This window comes from Argiope bruennichi, chromosome 8 (genome assembly GCF_947563725.1).
Source record: "Argiope bruennichi chromosome 8, qqArgBrue1.1, whole genome shotgun sequence".
Lineage (NCBI taxonomy): Eukaryota > Metazoa > Arthropoda > Arachnida > Araneae > Araneidae > Argiope > Argiope bruennichi.
This window is the reverse complement of record NC_079158.1, coordinates 69,366,465-69,387,044: the sequence shown is the minus strand read 5'-3', so window position 1 is coordinate 69,387,044 and position 20,580 is coordinate 69,366,465. Positions and strand designations below refer to the sequence as shown.

The window sequence follows — 20,580 nt, the reverse complement described above, 5'->3', positions numbered from 1 at the left end:
GGTGGAATTGGTCTCCCCAAAACGTTCTTGAAAGTACTCTAATAAAAGTGTTATCCCAGAGAACGCTTTGCACAGAATTGGCGCACAATTATTACAAAATATCAACCTTTGGCGTGAATTTAGCGTTTCTACTGAAGTTATCCTTGACGAGTTATTTGGCGATTAATCCTTGGCATATTGTTAATAGTATCTAAAAATTATATTTGTGTTTTAGACGCGTTTTTCCGAACAGATTGAAACAAAAATTAGACGCAAAACTATATTTGTAGTCACCAAATCATATACCAAATTTGATGCACTTAAATAATTCCGTTTTGAATTATAAGGTTTACATACCTTTAAAAGTATAGACCGCTAGATAATCAACCCCTTTTTGGATATGGTCCAAAATTCGACGAGGGTCTAGACTATAGAGGTTATTTTCATAATCGAATATTATTTATCTATCTTCGTTTTATAATATTTGAAGGACAGACGGACAGACTTTCTCCTAGCGGATTTTGCTCAAAATTTGATAATAATCTGCAAATTTACTATAAAGATCGTATATCAAGCCGCCGTATATCAAGTAGTTTTTTTGTAGTAGTAGTCATTTTTGAGTTATCTTTGCCATAGACAGACAGACAGGCATTATCCAAAAATATGTGTCTTTCAAACTCAGGGGTGGGGGTCTAAAACGTAGAGATTCGTCTACATCCCGAATTAGAATTTTTTTGACGATAACTATCCTTTGTCTATACTGTATACACGAGAAAATAAAAAAATGAAACGAAAAAAAATGTCTCCCAAAGTATTAAATTATTTTAATAGATTCGTTAATGCCATTTCAAAATATACATCTAAACATTTCTAAAAACCATTAATAACAGTACAGAAACAATCACCTGAAGATCTCTGAGGAAACAATGGGTTTCCAGCCCACCCTGCTGTTTGTCCTCCACACAGCTGTTGCGAAGATCGATGACAACTGTCCGGAGCTCTGTGTGGTCTTCGTCTCGAGATAGACAAGAGACTAGAAAATCCGTCCGTCGGGCCATCCTTCACTGCAAGACGGATGATGGACGATTCGGACTCTCGGCCATTCTTCCCGCAGCTGTTGGAGCAGGATGTCTCCTGTCATATTTCCAGAAGAATGATTCCGGTACAAACAAATCTTGATCTTCTGAAATCAGTTTTACTGGAAGAAGGAGACTGAATGTAAATTGCAACAGGAGATAGTTGTGGCATAATAAAGGTACATAATGTTCAGGCATAATGTTCAATGCACTTTTTTAACTATAGCTCACAAATTTGAGTGAAAAATTTGAAATAAGCTTACAATTGTGGTGATAATATAACTGCACCCTTAAAGACTGGTTCTCGTTTTATATACTAAATACACACAAGCGCGCATTAATCAAACATTTCATAATTTTCAAAATCTTAAATAAGTTTATTTTTACTTTATTCTAGAATATTCTCTTATTTCCTGATCCAAATTCCAGTGTTTTTTTTATTTAGTTATTTCTGACTCACACTCTAAAAAATTACTGTGTCTTTAATTTCTCATGCTCCAAAGGAAGGGAAAAAAATCCCTAACCCCTACAGCATGACTTCCAAAGATACCTGAAATTCCCTCTCCTGCATCCACTCTTGTCATAAAAATCCCTAACAGAATTTCTTAGAGAAAGCTCTAAGGGAAATATTTCTTACGCTTTCCTCTTTTGTCTCAATGAGGACATGCACGTTTAATTGCTTCTTCCCGTGTACAAATCTTGACTGTCATGAAAAAATAAATTGAAGTTAATTCCACCTTTGCTTTTTTTTCGGCCACGCATCTGTAAAACTATCCTACACACACACACACACACACACACACACACACACACACACACACACACACACACACACACACACACACACACACACACACACACACACACACACACACACACATATATATATATACATACATAAAGATACAAGCAGAAGCGACGAAACATGCCACACACAGAGAGACACAAGAGAGAAATGAGAAAAAGTTAAAAAGGGAAGAAATTATTTTTCCAATATTTATATACTGTGAGATTCTGATAGGGATTTCTTTACACGTGGCGATTTCGGTAGGAGAATCTAGGTATCTATAAGAAGAATTTGTTTAGGCTAGCAATTTTTATTCCTTCACTCGGAGCGTGGGAACCGCTGACTTAAGCATTTTTACAGAGCTTTCTGTTACATTAATTAAATAGAAAAAGTGGAATGGGATCAGGAAATAAAAGAATATTTTAGAATGAAGTTAATATGGGCTAAACTAAGCTAAAACTTTGAAACTCAATTAAGCTTAAAATAGATTTTAAAATATCATTACACACACACACATATGCTGTTGAGTGAATTTATTATTTAAGGCTTAGAGTAAGATATCCTGCTATTTTTTTCTCTCAATAAAATAGACTTCTTCAGTTTTGCAAAAGAAAAAAAAAAAATTATAGCGATTCTATCTTCATCCGCAAAACACCTTCAAACCTCAAGAGTATCGTGTCTTTGCAGGTAAATAGAATAAAAATTTCAATATTTAATTACTAATATATAAAACAAATTCAATTTCAAGCAACTTTGAATAAATAAGAATAGAATATTTTATATGAAAATAATTTTTAATTGTTCTCAAATAAACAACTAATCTTAATACTTAATAATGATGAATAAGTTCCCATTTAGAAAATAAATATATAATAAAGAAAAAAAAAATATTATTAAATTCCAGAATTTTTTTGCAATTCTTTTTGATTGCCAATTATGTTTGAAAATAAAATCGTAGAAAAATCTTAGTAAGAATATATATTGTCAAATAAAATTCAGCTAAGCAATCACACGTAGGAGCCCTGCTAATATTTGAAGCACTTACACCCTAAACTCTCCAAGACTTTGGTCCATTTTTAAATCAAAGGAAGAAAATACGTTTCCTTTAATAAATTATATGCTTATCTCCTTCATTAGCAAGAAATATTGCCACCATATAATATTATAGAAAAGTAAAATAATGAATCATATAATTATATCTTCCCATAGGCCAATTACACAGAACCAAAAAACTCGTGCTACTAAACAGGTACCTGTGCATATATAAATGTCGGACCACTTTGAAATTTAAGGAGGGATTACGCTGCTCCATGCATTAAATTCCATAATGGAACCTCTCTTGCAGAAGTCTGTTAGTCCTCGATTGGTATGATTTGTCTTCCAAAAGATAAACTAGTTTAAGGTCACTTATTATGTCTGCCTCCACAAGAGCGAAAATCCATTTGTCAACCAGGAGGAACTTCCCATCCTCGTATTCGAGGAACTCCCTTCCTCTGGTATCTATATATTAAATGCGAAAAAACACAGTAGTGTATTCTCTTGATAGAGCATCTGTATCCTCCGAAAGGGAGAAGTTAATTATGCATTATAAAAGGAAGCGCCTCTGCAGTTGTTCATTTTAAACAGTCTCTTTATATCAAATTTTTCGCAGCAGGGTTTGTGCCCCTGAAAACGTGTGCATTCCCACACACAAAAGGAAACAAATAAAAAAACGCATCATCAAGACCAAACAAATGGGAATAAAAAGATGGATGATGGAAATATTCATTCTTTCAAATGGATCGCCTCCATGTAGCGAATCCGTCACAGTCAACGGCAGGCGGCGATAATGCGTTATACACGGTTTCCATTCGCTATTCTACGATTGGTCGTTCGTCTTGTTTAGTTACACAGCTTGCCGGTTCCTCAAAAAGAATTGAAGAAGGCGAAACGGAAGGAAAGGAATAAAAAAATCGTCTGCCAAGCGATCGGCAGGAAAACAAATGAAAACCTGGCTGCGTTTGATTGGTCGTTTTAAACTTGAAGAATGTATTTCTTTCGGGAATGGGCGTTACAATAGCAGCTCGAGTGTTTTCGAAATTTTTCAGTTTTGTTTTGTTTCCCGTTCTTGTTGGAGATATATTATGGCCGACCGTATGTTTGATTCTCTTTTATTTATTTTATTTTTTATTATTCTTTCAAACCGATGACTACGCTATTGTTTATGTGCTCTGCTTTCAAATCAACTATTTATCATGCTTGGTTGTGAACCGCCCATTTACTTCGCGTGGAAAATAAACTTGGAACAAATGTTTTTTCGTGGAAACAAAGTGGTGTATTTTTCCAACATTTTTGCGACTAAACATATTAACTGCTTTATCTGACAAAAAAGATACCACTACTTTTGTATTCGATCTGACAAATAAATGTTTAATGTTTGAACTTTGAACATCAATTGTCGGAAAAGTAATTCAGTACAATGGCTTAGTGTTCTTTATTTATGGTTGTGAGATTTTAAATTGTTGAGTTAAAATCCAGTTCTGATGGATAAAGAATGAATTATAGCTCTTTCACCTTATTGAAAAATGTCTGGATTTTTTTACAAGTCCAATAAATTTTAAACTATTAACCGAGCTCTCCACAGAACTGACTATTGTATTGTTAACAATGAGATTATATCAAATTTGTGCGCGCTCGTTCGCAAAATAACTCAAAAAATTATATTTTTATAGTTTTCAATTAATCAGTTTCATTTATGTGCATTGGTTTTCTATGGATGGCTTCACATACTTTTTGTTTGTTTTAAATGATTTTTATGTCGATGTTTTTATTTAGATCAAAAGATTTATCATTGAGTTACTGCTCTGTTGCCATTACATCCTATAATCTCACAAAGAAATGAAAATGGAATTTTGGATCAAGCCTTTAAAGAAATATGTTTCCTCTGAGGAAAAGTACTGCAAATAAAAATATCCGAAGTGGCCCAATAAAACAGACTTATAACTTCCATGATAGAGTTCAACTGCATCGAGTATTTCAATTAAAAATCCTTTTAATAATTTTATAATTGTTCAAAGATATTTGCCATGCAGAAATAAACCTTAAAAACTGTGTTAAAAAGATGTACAAATATTTTAATAGAAAATGTTTCTAAAATTTTATTTGATTTTTTAAAATAAAATGCCAGTTATGAACGCCTCCTTATTTTATCTCCAATTTTTCACATATGAAGTATAATACCAACTTGTATACCAAAAAAATTATATTTACTAGAATCGTCCCATAACTTCCCTGGAAAATATATTGGATCGAATAAAGAATATTTCTTTCTTCTTATGCTCTCTTGCTGCCATTCCAAAAGATTTAAAATTAACTGTAAAAGAAACTATGGTCACATTGACACACCTTATTTTGAAGTTTTTCCAGCAACAAAGCAACACCATCTGACATTCGTTCCAGAAGAGGAAAAGACACTAATGCTCCACCTAAAAGAACATCAGAAGCAAGTTCGTAAAAAGACCTAAATATCTTGAATTATTAAAAACACGGCAGTGATATTCGTCAGCAAACCAGGCGACCACATCCCAAAACTTGTCCGATATCATTTGGCAACACTCTTCAACTCTGAAGAGATTTTGGGCTTAGCCGTTTACCGCCGCCGTTCTTTTTCGCGCGCTTTTGCCTTTAAAAGTTAGAACTTTTAAAATCCCATCCGGAACTTTTCTTTAGCCGACTCTCCGCAGATTAAAGAGCAGCTGCAAATGAGTTTGTAATGCACAGAAACCCTTTTGATCATGACAATGCTTTTTAACATTCTTCTCCTCCCCCTTTCCCTTTCTCTCTCCCCTTTTTTTCCACCTGCTTCCATTCTGTCTTGAATAAAGAGAGCAGTGCCGTTGTATAAACTCTTTTAAAATCAGTCGCCTCGTACACCTACTCTTAGCAGGCATTGGCGAAGTTTTGTTAAAGTTCAAAAGAAAAAGAAAAGCTCTGGCGGTGAGAGAGACAAAAGGTTTGCAGAGTAAAAGTCGTTTGCCCTGATAAGAAAATGTTAAGCCGTTTGCTGTGTTGCTCTTATTCTTTTTTTGAGTTTTTGAAGCCGATAACAGGCTTGTTCAATCAAACGACAAAAAGAGATTGAAGGAGACTTCCACCTTCCACAGCGTTAAGGGGTTCTTTCGCTACCTTTTAGTGAAGGGGTTGTCGTGAAATTAAAACCCATTTGGAAAGTGGTTAATTACTCGAACAACAAATGGACTTGCATAGTCTTAAAAAACAGATTTGCTTAAACTGTAGGACACGACTGCAAAATTTAGGCTTCTCTCAAGTTTGGTTAAAATGAATTCATGTCACATTGTTTTTTTATCAACAATCAAAAACAATTCAAAAAATCTGACACAAGATTCATCATCAAGAAATTGACCAACAAACTTGATAATTATTTTATCTAATTATCTTTAAATAATATTACCATGGTTACTGATTTGATCATCAATTTTTAAATGAGCAAAACTTTGCAGTGTTTAAAAATAAATAAATAAATCATGAAATTTAAAAAAAATAAATATAAATAATGTAATATAAGCAATTATAATAATAAAAATAAATACAAAAATAAAATCATGGTGGAACTTAAAATCTTTATTGGGTATAGTTTTCTTTCATTTTTTTTCCCTTTGTTTCTTTATTACGTTAAAACATATTCTTTTTTTTTCTAATACATACCAGAAAAAGAATTATAGTTATTCCATTTTTCAAAATTATAATATTATAATGATTACATTACTTTATACAGCCGAACTGGAATAAGTTTTGAGTAAAAAATCAGGTTTTTAAATATAATTTTCGATAGAAAAAGTAAAATAATCTCTAATCTCTATTGTACAATAGGCCCAGTTAATGTTGGTTAATGAAAAGATGTAAATTAACGAGAAAGTTTGCTCATATTTTAATCAAACCAATTAATCTTAAGCCATCGTTCATTTAGTTTTTATAATTTACTTTTCTTAAAAAAAACTATAAAGGCTAGAAAAAAAAATGCCAAGTTTTACTAATTTACTTATGAATAAATTTTACGAATAGGATTTGGAGGAAAAATGTAAGATATTTTGTGCAAAATAAATATTTTATTCTTTAAAATCCAATTTTATTTCGTTACGATTTCATTTGTTTTCGCTTTATTAATAAAGCATCTGATACCATATCCTCTCGAATTAATACACTGTTTGTAATATTTTGCTTTTCCCCGTCGAAGTATCAAATATAAAACGTTTTCTCTGAGTTAAGCAGCTTTCTCTGTGGTTTCATAACTCAACTGAAAAATTTAGTTGTCTTTTAGCTGTTAAAGGATTAAAAACTTATTTCTGGAGCTCATATAAATGGAATTTACATTTTAGAGGCATGAAAAATTGGGCCTATTTTTAAACGACGCCTTTCACTATCTAAGAAAGTAGCTAATATTCAATTTGAAGTGAAAGACTTTCTTTTTCTATTGTAATAGAATGATTTAAAAAGTCAAAATTCAAGAATGAATCTCTTTTATAAATTAGGCGCTGATACGCATTTTAAGAATTAGTTACATGAAAGCGAATGTTCGCTTTTAAAGGATTACATGATATAATTTTCTTGACGTTGAAATTTAAAAAATAAATCAGTCTTGCATTGTCTTTGCTAAATGGTTGTGTTTCTATAATTTTGAAATAGGCTTATACTCGATTAACAATTCCGATTTTGCCAACAAGGCGTTTAATTAAAGCTTCAGTTGAAATTGATCGGTAGTAGAAATTCCGTTAAGCATTTTAATGGGAATATTTTGATTACAAGTATCATGAAACATTTTTAAAATCATAAATAAACCGTTTCAAATTTGTTATAGTAACATAAAAATTACCTTTACGCTTTTATTTACTTCATCTTAAAATAGTGATGCATTTTTAATAATTAGAGGATATACAAGTATCTTTTGAACTGATGAAAATAATTATTTCTTCTGTAATTAAAATTTGGGTAATTTGGTGCTACCTAATCAATATTTTTGCCATAGATGCCATGGTAAAAAACTTGTTAAAAAGTCACTGGCTAAAAAGAACTTTTTTTTATATTATATATTTTTTCAAAAGCTATCTGATCCCAACAAAATAATTAATTTGGCAAATATATCTGTCATAGAAATGATAAAAAATGAGACTTATATCAGACGGAAAAAAATATGGATTAAACAATGTTATTAACTCCTTAATTATGTTGTGTTCTCTATTATTTAATTGGAGGGCACTTCTGTTGAAATATTGATTTATTTAAAAGTCTCTAGAAAACACAAATTATTTATAGATTTTTGAAGACATTTTTTAAAAGACGTTTTCTTAAAAGCAATATTTATTAATGCATTTATAATGGTACCATGGTCAATGAAATTTTTTTTTTACAGGGAAGTTGAAGCGTAATTCGGTAAACATTTTAACCACGCATTGCATCCATTATTATTCAGATTTCTATCACTATCAATTTTCAGTATTCGTAGATTATTTTGAATAACTCAATAATTAATTGATAAAAATTCGTTTATTGCATTTTAAATTTAAAGGAAGAATTTTACAAAATAAATATGAATTAAATTGTTGAAATTTAAATTAATAAATTTTGAATAAAATTAATTTTATTAATATTCGTTTTTCCGTAATTTTTTCCTTATTCTTCGCATTTATTTGAATAGATTTACACAACATTCGTTTAAATAAATAAATAATAATTGACAAACCGGAGATTGATGGAATATTCCTTAAAATACATTATAAATCTCTACTTTAAACCAGATTCGAACCTACAAGCCTCTGAGCTGAGTCGAAGCTCAAAATTGAAGTCACTATCAACATTAAAACTCATATTGTGATTTTATTTATTTTTTTTTATCTTCGAGAGTTGATTGCAAGTCTTCGTTTCTAAGGGGTGACAAATATCAAAATATTTTTAAGATAAAAGATTCTCTTTGTTATAATGAAGCAATTTGTTTAATTTGATTAAAATTTTTACCTTCAATAGTAAGGAGTTAAAGGGAATAGGAAATTGAGATTCTTTTCACTCTTTGATATTTCTCTCCCACCCCACTCAAAGTATATAAAAAATCAGTATATAAACTTAACCAGAGTCGTTTGTAATAATGGGTGAAGATTAAACATATCCCGGTAGGTACGGAATTACCAATTCTTTAGCAATATTATTAATTCTCCCGATTCTGGTTTGGTTCATAATTTTAATAGCAAATATATCCCCAATCATTCAGAAAATTCCATAAATTTTCTTCCTGTGTTTCCATTATCGTATTGAGTACATTTTTCTGAATGCAGTTTTCAGTCGATCTCCTTTACTTTTCGGTTTATTTTTGTAATTTCATTATTTCGTCGCTAGAGGCGCTATAAACTATCTCAATAAATTCAGCTAAAATATATCATTTTATAGATACATGTTACTTCCCTAGCTATATGGGACACCGTTTTGAATTTAAAGAGTTTAAACTTTAACTATCGTCCTATATAATTTTTTTAACTCTAGGCTCATGTGGATTTTTAAAATCGGAAAAGATACGCAAAACTCTTCTGGAAGTCATATCATAAGAATCGTTGCGAATGATTCATATGATATGATTCATGAGATATGAATCACCACTGTAGAGTCCCTAAATGCTTTGATTTCGTTATTTGAATTATTATTGTATATACCTTTATCTATATTCAAGTCACTATGATGTGTAGTGGCTGACACACACATAAATCTGTCGTGGTCACAAAGTCCTCCATGTCGAGAATAATACCCCTGGGGTTATTGTTTCAGGAGTGATCTTTCTTTGATTCAAGTCTAAATTTAGATCTATGGATGAGTGAATGAAATGCATGAATGAAGTCCGCTCAGTAAAAAGGGCCGTGACGTGTGAGTATCTCTTGACCATAGTTGGCACTACTGAAAAAACAAGAGACGCTCACTCGGCATAAATCGCTGACAGATAACAGTCAGCGGGCTTGTAAAGTGCCATAAGTCACAACAACATATAACCAGTTACTCGCCAAAGGTGGCTAATATTAAATAAACTAAATCTTAAAACCTAAAAAACCTAAATGCCTTGATTTCGTTATTTGAATTATTATTGTATATACCCTTATCTAAATTCAAGTCAGTATGATTCTTATCGTGTTAAGACATTCTACTTTGATAGTATATCTCTTTTCATGATCTACTCAAACTTGACTCTGTGTAAATTCAGAAAAGAGAGAGAGAGAGAGAAAGATTTCCAAAAAAAATATTTTGCTGTGAATAGTTAAGAAAAAGTAGTGTCCTTATGCAAGTTTGAATTAATTGGCGAAAAAATCTCTCATCCCTTGCTAAGAGGAATAATTTACATTAAACTGAGATGATGAACATGTCTGTTGATATTACGCTTTTCATTTTTGATTAAATAAAAAGAGTTCACTTTTAACAATGGAAACTTGAAATAGCTAATATTACACATATATGAAACTTGAACTGACGTTTAAATATAAATCCTTCTTTAAACCCTTTATGCTATGACTAAAATTCTTCCACCATTTGGTGTATCCAATTTTTTTTTTTTTAATATGATAATCTCATCTAATAATAGAAAACGACACCTAGGAAAATGTTTTTAATTTTTATTTAATAAAATCTAAATAAGATTTAGACGTAATTCTCAAAAATATAATTGCACAAAACTGATTTTTTTAACCACTTTAAAATTCGAAAAATTTACTTTCAATGACTCCAGTTTAATTGACACGCAGTTTTGTTAATTTTCGAAATTTAATCCATTTTTACTGTTCAATGAAATATGTAAAAACTTTCTTTTCTTCCATCACTAAGAGCAGAAGGAAAATAATGAGGGAAATTTCAATTATCTGCTCAGATTACATTACACAAAAGGCACTATGCAATCGTACCCAGACATTTTGATTTTTTTATGGTACAATGATGTCATGGGGATCACTCTATTAGGAAGGCTTATGTACGCCATGAAAAGAACCGGTGAAAAGCTATTAAATAATGTCGCTTAAAATTCGATGCATTAAAAAAATTTTGTTAAAGGATTACGAACACCAGTTTATGCATCAGAGATTTAATTGAAATCAAACACAGCCATCAATTAACCCATATAACACAATGATTTAACCAGCAGGCCTGAGTTAGCCTGGTTGGAAGGATGTTGAACTCGCATCTCTTAGGTTGTGAGTTCGAACCTCGACGGCAGAAAGTGTGTTGGTTTATGTATGTTGGCTCTTTATGTGTGTTGGCTGACACACATGTTAATCTGTCGTGGTCACAGAGTCCTCCATGTCGACAGTAATACCACAAGGGGTACTGGTTCAGAGGTGATCGTTCTCTGATTCAGATCTAAATTATGATCTGTGGATGAGAGAATGAAATGCATGAAAGAAGACCACCCCGTAAAAAGGGCTGTGACGCGTGAGTAGCTACGTCGTACTCTTGGCCCTAGTTGGCATTACTATAAAAACGACTATCGCTCGGCTTAAATCTCTCACAGAAGACTGTCAGCGGGCTTATAAAGTGCCATAAGTCACAACAGTACATAACCAGTTGCTCACCAAAGGCGACTAATATTAAATAAACTAAATGTTATTGTAGTAATCATAGTAATTAAAGAATTCTGATCTACACTTAGCATTCGCAAAAGCGCTGTTGCGTTCTTTTCTTTTTATCATATTCATGTTTGTTTTCAAAAGCATAGTATCAAATGTTAACAATTTTTTTTCACTGATAGGTAATCGTATTAATAAAAATAATTATTTTCTCAAATTGGATATATGTTAAGTGAAGCTTTCCTAAATTTTCAGCACAGATTTCTTATATTTGACAAAGCAAGAGTGTTTATCAATGTTAGAAAATGGAAAAAAATCGGACAGTATGACCTCCTGATCACTAACACTAATGTTACTATAATACATGTGTAATCTATACTAATAATGAAGATAAATGTGTATGTTTGTGTGTATAAACGCTCCATAAGCCTGACTATTTATCCTAAATCTATCAAAAATTGTGGTCATATTTACTTTGGAGGAAAAAATGTGAACCCGGCAAGGAATTTTTTAAAAAAATTAATTAATTAAAAATTAAGCTGAATTTTGATATTTTTCCAGCGATAAATCCCGAAAATATGGCTCAAAAAATAAATGTAGTACTATTCAAAATTTAAAAGATAATCTTTTTAATGACACTAATTTAATAATCGTGCGAATTCTTGCTAATTTTTGTCAATTTTTCAAATATATTTATTTACCTAATTTACAACAATATATCCATTATTGACCTGAAATTCAAATCGTTTATTTTGTTTCATCAATTATCTGATAACTTAGTTTTTTTTTTTCCATTGTTGAAAGTTAAAGAAAAAGGATTTTGTTTAATATCTATGTAGTTTAGGAAACGCACAAAAAGTGAAACGAAAATATCGAGAAATTTAGAAGCTCTGTGATGTTATAGGATTGTCCCAATTAGAAAGTTTTATGAGAACGATAGACAGAACTTAACTATATCAATTAAAATAACATTACTTTAATGGCAGAGAATTTGGTGGACGAAATCATAAACATGAAATAAAAAAAATGAATTATCTGAAATTAAATATAACCAATATTCCAGGCGAGCCGGCTGATCGCCTGAGGCGACTAGTAAATAATAATATTCAAAGAAATTTTAATACACTATTGCTAAATTATAATGAATATGGAATGAAATTACTTTTTTCTCCAGAAAAAGGAACAAACTCATCAAAACAACATTTCTTTAAAAAAAAAAAACATTTCTTTTAGTTATATTTACCTAATTTATTGATTTTTAATATTTATGATATTCGAATTATTTACTCATGAGAAATATCGAGTTGATTCGAATCATTTTATTAAACATTCTATTAGTAAATTCAAGAGAACATGAAGTTACAAATTCGGACAAGTTTTCCTGTGAGGATTCATGCCGAAATGAAGCACGATGAAGTTTTATAGGAATTACAGAAAATCTTTGAAGCGTAACTAATCAAGAAATTAGTTCCGATTTAATATAAACAGGGACAAATTTCTAGAAGATTATTCAGCAATAAATTTTTAAGCAAAACATTATATAGCTCCAAAAAATAAAATTATTATTTAATTTTAGGATTTCAATATTTGAACAATCTAATATTTAAATTTTTATTAATTCCTTCGAATAAAAATATATTTATTTCAGATGATAATCTAAATTTTTATGAGCTTTTGCTTCCTAAGATAAAAATGAATGTTCTCACTTTAGTAGGCTTTTAAAATAATGGTGTATGTCTCCCTCAAGAAAGGGAATGTAAAAATATTATTGAAATAGTGAGATTTCTCATGAGGTTTATTTCAACATTTTTCAAATTTTTTTAAAAAAAATGTTTAAGAAAAGAATCTCAGCAGCAAATTTCATGTCAATTATTATTTTTAGTGGAATTAGCTGTAGCGAATTTAAGCACTTTCCAGCCATAGTCAGTGCATTTTATGAGACCTCCCCCCTCGTTGAAAATAATGGTCGATTTTAAAGCTTTTTAATGTAATCAAGATTTTAAAATTTTGTTTTAACTTTATTTCGTTATTTTAGCAATTTTTTTTAAAAAAAATGTATCCTTAATATATTTATTTATTTAGACATATCACTTCTTTTATCAATGTTTGAACACAATATTGCTTACTCATTGTTTCAGTGTCCCGAGACTACTACTTTTTGACGATTCTACCTCGCTAAAGGGTGAAACGTGGATGGATGAGCAATTTCCAGTATTCTTCCTCACTCATTCACCTTGATTTCTATTCCATTATATACTTTTTCATTCGTTTTCTTTCCTTCATTTTTTTTTCCTATATATATGTGAATGCTGTATCATTTATGATCTTACTGTTTTATTTTAACTCAAAATAATGTATTGATTGCTGTTATGATTAATTCAAGTGGCAAAAAAGCTTTTAGAAGTGATATGAAGAATATTTCAAGTAATATCATTAAACGGGAGAGGGATTATCTATCGTTGTTAATCTCAATATGTTATCAAACATTTCAATAACAAATAAAAAAAGAAGTGTTTTAACATAAAAGTTACTATTATTTTGTTAAAAAGTGAGCTACCAAATTGTAAGAACAGAAATCGTCCGTTTCTTAATCAAAATTTTAAAATTTAGGCCCCTTGCAGTAAATAAAAATTCCATCAAAGTATTTTATTTTGAATAATTATCTTTTTACGATAATGTTACGCTAATCTGTAGTTTTACGCCTCCCAAGTCAGCGAATAATCCAAATTCACCTTATTGTTGAATGTAAACATCTCCTCTTTTAGTATCTCCTTTCACCTTTTATTTGACTAAATAAACGCATCTCGACGCATGCATAAATGTAAATGTACGGAAGGTTTTTGAATCCAAGAACGAACACTACACAGAAGCTCGATGTTTATGAATATTGCAATAGCAAAATATGCACAATAAAAAATATTGGAGTTTGACCAACTATATTGGCACAGTGTGAATATCGTTCTAACATTTTTTTAGTTATAGAATCTGTACTTATTAGGGGTTTAATTTTGTCCATATTGTCTAGTTTTAAATACATCACTGCATAGCCGAGGCAAACATTTCCTTGGCGAAAATGTGGTCACGAAAACTTTCTACCCTCAAAAAACAATAGCGAGAGAATAAACTTTTAAAAATTCCTCTTCTAGGATTATAAAACATATGGATTATTTTCGAACAGTTAAATTTGGTAGCCAAATATAGTAACTTGCTGACAGCTTATATTATTCATTCTTAATAATGATAAAATTAATGAAAGCATTTCTGTAAAACCTGTTTTACTGCAGGAGTTCTAAGCTAAAGGTGAAAATTAAATAGCATACAACGTAAAATGTTTAGCACTGTTGCAGTATAATTTTTGCACCAATTAGTGAGTTCTTTATACCTTATTTGGTATTCATTTCAAAAATAGTTTATATAGTTAAAAAATTATAAAATTATTCTAGTTAGTTCTGTATTTGCATGCTTATAAGAAATACATTAATGCTGTTTTTTTTTTTGGGGGGGGGAGCGACAGAGTCTTTGATGTTTGGAAATCAGATTCTTTAAAAATGGCATAAAAAGTATTGTTTGACACTTTATGATTATTGCCAAATTTTATGAAAGGGAATCATATAAAAAAAAAGCAAGATGATCAGGTATAATTTTCACTGTCAGGCCTTTATTTAATTTTACACTCTGGTTATGTTCTGTTGATGGTATATTATGATATTCTTTTAAAATTTAAACATGCTTATAATAAATCATAATATTCTATACATATTCTATTTAAATGCAACAAAACTGAAGCCAATTTTCTTAAGTTTTTAAAAGAAATTTAAACCAAGTTTTTGAAGTATTTTATTTTCCCCTCATATACAGAAATCTATAGTAAAACAAACATATAAAAATAAAACAAAATAATAAATAAATAGTACAAATAATTTTATACCACTCTGTATTTTATTATTTAAATAATTTCAAATGGAATTTGGACTATAATCACTTAGAACAAACAAGAGAAGAAACGCTGTGGATAAGATACGTAAAATTATATCGTACTGACATCTGTTTGCACTATCGTATTTTGTGATTTATGAATAGGTAATTGGTTGACAAAAAGTTTATATTACAAAGATAATGAATCAGTAATATTATTTTTATAATAACTAATATCTATAAAAAAAAACAAGAAGAAAAGCTACGAATAAGATATGTAGAACTGCATCTGAATGGCATTTGTTTACACCATCGCAGAAGCAACTTACAGGGGAAAAGCAATACCTAAGAATTACAAGTAGCAGCTATGAACTCGCCAGGCGGAAAGATTGGAACAGAAATGGAAACGAACACAAAAATAAGAACGATTATTTTTTATTATTAATTTTGCAGTTATTTCTTAAATAAGAATATGACAATCGAATGCATAACATATTCTTTTGTTACATATCTTATTTGTTATATCTTTCAGCAAAAAAAAACAGAAAAGGATTGTTAATTATGTTAAACCAGGAGCAATTTAAGACATAAAGCTAAAAAATACATACATTATTTTTACTTCTGGTATTAATGAATAAACTTCACATAAAAATCTTTTGCGAATCGATTGTTAATTAAGGAGAAATAGAATAATAATTTTCTTTAAACATATTATATTACCTACTGTATATCAAAATTACTAAGTCTTTACTTTATCTGATTGCATAAACTGTGTACTAAGTAATTATACATGTCCTGTATAGTCATTTGGAATTTAATTAAAGGATTTTGGTATTCAATTATACATATGATTAATAAAAGTACATTCTGATTTGATATTAATTATGCATTCGTTGACTAATGGAACCAATATTTAATTTATCAAGAATAGTAATTTATATTAATCAAGGAACCGGATGCATGTGCAAAATTAATCAAACGAAATTAATCGAATTCAGGGTGACATAATTGCTAAAAAAATGAACCTATAACTAAGAACTTAATGATCCATTAAATCAATTTAAATAACGACATAACACATGTAAGAATATTCTTACATAGTGAAGAGGGAAAGAAAAAGAAAGAAAAAATGGCTTATCGTATTCTTAGAAGACATAAATTTTCCATTCTTAACGACAACTGTAAATCAAGTAGAGTAAGAAAAAAAAATCCATAAAAACAACCCCAAACGGGCGATTCTCGCACCGTGAACCAGTTTATATATAATTACAGCTTTTATAAATCCTTCAACAATTTTTTTTCTTTATTTATCGCCAATAATAATATATAATAAAGTTTCTTTTTTCTCACAGAATCATTCATTCCGAACCCAATGACGAAAGAAAAAATAATAATCACAAAAAAATAAAAGATAGTTGCCTGTTTTTGTTCCATCAAGAATGATAGATAGCAGTGAGCCCGTCAGCGGGAGTGACGTGACAAAGGGCGCTAGCAGCGCCGCCTGGCGGTTGGCGGGCACATCATTCATCACTAGCCCCTTCGCCGCCGAGTCAGTCGGGAATTAGACAGAATAAATGGTCCTTGTCTACCTAAAACATAGGCCTTTGTCTCACGAGCCGGGGTTGCTATAAACACAGACCTTGGCGTGATAAATTGGCGACAGGAAGAATGATGCCTCAACGCCGAACTGACTAACTGATGAGGCATAAACGTTTATTCTCAACCGCGGAGTTCATAAATGAAGCTCCATTATGTGAGGCGTAACTTCTGCAATCGGTCGATCATTGCGAAGATCTGTATCTCTGCTCTTGAATCGAAGCAATCTCGAAAGTCAATCTGCAGAATTCGAGCAATTTTGCCATCAGTTTGAGAGATACTTGATTCGGCTGGGTTCTCAAAATAAATTAGCGCTTCGTTTCAAGATGATTGGTTGGCGATATTGTGGGAATCAATCAATCCTTTATATTGCTGCTTGTCTGGACAATCTGTAATGTTTAAACCAACTTGCGCAATGTAATTTGATTGTGTAAATCAATTATTATAGTAAATGCTAATCATTCAAAATAGTAAAACAATGAATTATATTTACAACTAATTCTATTCTTTTAATATATAAATAATAATTTATTAAAATATATATTCAACAAATTTTATTCGTCTGTAACAAGATTCCGACACATCGATATAATATGGAGAAAAATTTAATTTGTACAATAGAATTTCTTGATTTTTTTCCCTTTATTCACACGAAATTGTTTTTTTTTTTTTTTCATTCATAGCACTTATTGGCATGATAAATTGGCGACAAAAAAAAAAGAATTACTGTTAATCATCAAGTTAACTGAAGAGGCATAAAAAATTATTCGTAACAATGAGACTCTTGCATCTTTTTCCTGATACGAAGTCTAACTTGACTAATATATAGACTAGTGGAAAAATCTATGCCTCCGAAATTACCCGATAGGCATTCAGGAATAACTAATTATTGAAGTTTATCATTTTTTTGAAGTAGTGAATGATTTTGAGATTACGGTCATATAAAGTGAGTTTTAAGCCTAAATTTTTTTTTTCACATTCTATAAATTTCTTTACAAAATTTTAGTATTATCCCAATCCAGAAAGTCAAATGTCTATTTCTTCTTACTTGTTTATAAAGAGATTTGTTACAGTAAATCGAGAAAAGTTGTCTAACATAAACTGAAATAATCATACTTCTGTGGTGAAAGCTTATAAGCCAGTTAACAGCTACGCTACACGAGCGATTGCTTTTGTATTTTGGTCTTGTTACTGGGCTGCGAACCACATGGTCCCAGGTTCTATCCTCGCTCATCACAATCCCCACATTGGTGACCTGGACGTTTTATTAACATTTCTATTGGGGAAATACATAAAGCAAAAATGCAACACACAATTAAATTTTGACTTGATAAGCTTATGCAAAGTTGAAAAAAATTGGTTTATTTCAAATATTTTAATTCTAAGGAAAACCATATTGCGTAAACTGAATTCATACCTATTTTAAAGTATCATTTAAAAGCAATACGTTGGTTCCTATTTTAATTTTGAAGATTCTTACCATCGGTAGAAATCTCACCGCTATAGTATATATGAAATTCTCTCTTTTTTTTTAAACAATCATTCTTCGGACCTAGAATCAGTTCATGACAAGCGCCATTTGTTCAAAGAATATTGTCACCAATTCAGCAAGTAGTTTTTTAAAACCTTATGAATCCAATTGACTCAATTTCATGCATCAAACTGAACCTCAGGAATAGGTTTAATACCTTAAGAATCGTAAACAGATGTGTTTTTGTCAAAACAATTCATCATCCTTAGTGCTCCGCTCTACAAATGTACTCCTGGCCTATTCAATAAGTTTATTTCATCTTAATTTGTTCATAAGGATATTTATCCGTTTAATTGATCGTATAATATTCAAATTCCTATCGATACTAACAATCCAATTATTTGAGACATTCCTACAAGGCAATTTGCTGATTAATTTTGCCAGAAAGACATTAAGATTGATCTAGCTGGCATGCGAATAACAGTACCAGTCATTCTTTGTAAATTTATAAATTTACTAATATCTATATCCGTAAACCATTTGTATACATTGTGAATATATCTTCCGCAATCCACACCACTCAATTTTATTCCACCATAAAAACTTTTCAAAATATTTTTTTTCAAAAATCTCCGAACGTTATTAACGTGTCTGGGTCATGTCTCAAGTTTAAGGAAGATAAATCAAAATGATTGTTAACAAATTTGTTGAAATAATCAAACCAGCAACGAATGTCGTGTTTGACAATAGTGTCATGAGCATCTCCTTCATGTTTCTGTTGTCGCAGTATGGCTAGATATAGCCCTTGTGCCATTACACCTAAAATAACAACCTATTTTTGTTTTCAAATGATTAACTATTTATTAATATAATTTTTAAAAAAATACCAACTTGTTTAAAGTTTTAATCAATGAATAATAAAAATAATTAAATAAGAATTTTTATAATAATTATCTCGTGATAAAATGCGAAAATTATATGCAGTTTCCAGTAAATATTATTTGACTCCAATCTCCTTTATCGATAGCTCATGAAAATCTTTCAATTCTAGCATTAAAATTGAAAAAGTGCATTTAATTTAACATCTAGTTTAAAGATACAAGCCACAGCAAGTCACGCACAATAAAAATGAGTGATTAAAACATAATATTCATAAATTTTAAAAAAAACTAACAATTTTGACTCGTTATATAAAATTGCAAAATGTTGAGGAGCTAGAATGGATAAATATAAAATGAAAACACATACATTTGAATAAACTAATTTTATAAGCTTTCTTAAACATTACTTAGAGCTGCTCTGTGACAAAATATATTTTTTAAGCAATGTTTTTTAATACTTTTTAAGCATACCATCCCTTTACATAAATAAATATACACATCTGTTTATCTAGAGTTCTTTAGCCGATGCGCCAATTCGAAAATAAAACTAAATAAATAATATGATAAAAAAAACTTGTTTTCTTTGACTGATGTGTTGTCTGCACACTGAAATATCTATCCATCAAAATCAAAATAAAAGACGTTCATAACATTTGAATATAAATGAATTATCTTTTTTTACTATTAATGAAATAACATCTGCTGTGGCAATCAGTATTTGTTTGTCAAACAAAAGTAGCGTTTCTGGTGCATAGCATTTTGATATGTTGTTGCTGAATTTTTTTTTAGTTTAAGCATATTAGATAAAACAAAGTTTTGAAATAATATACGATATGTGAGATTCGTCTAAACTGTAATCACAGTAGTTTCATAATCGCATATGCATTTAGCGACGATGAATTATAGGCAATAAACTCAAATAATTTTTATAATATCATTTATTAGGATGTTTATTTATCCATTTATGTATTCATTATGTTTTGCATCTGTATTTTTTTTCCTTCTTTAGTATTTACCAGATTGATCAGATGTCGATTATATAAATATAAAGCTTTGAGTAAATTTGAAGTTTTTAAAACTCAAACGATATAGTTTTTATTTTCAAAAAAAAGAAAAAAAGAAAGCATAATTTTTTTTCTCTCTCATAACGAATGCAGAAATCTTTACATAAGATAAGTAATCAAAAGATATTGATAGAACATAAACTTATGTGAAACAGTGGTATTTAACACCATAACATGACATCTCAATTACCTGTACGCGGCCGATGCCTTTAAAGAAATAGGAAGCGTCA

General features: G+C 30.2%; 1 long non-coding RNA gene across 1 annotated transcript in view; it reads right to left on the bottom strand.

The window, feature by feature from the left end:
* Positions 1-783: 783 nt before the first annotated feature.
* Positions 784-20,580, bottom strand: part of LOC129981431 (uncharacterized) — a 39,527-nt gene continuing 19,730 nt past the window's right edge. The window contains exon 2 of the long non-coding RNA XR_008785315.1: positions 784-1,177. This is a non-coding gene — a long non-coding RNA (uncharacterized LOC129981431). The remainder of the gene's footprint in view (positions 1,178-20,580) is intronic.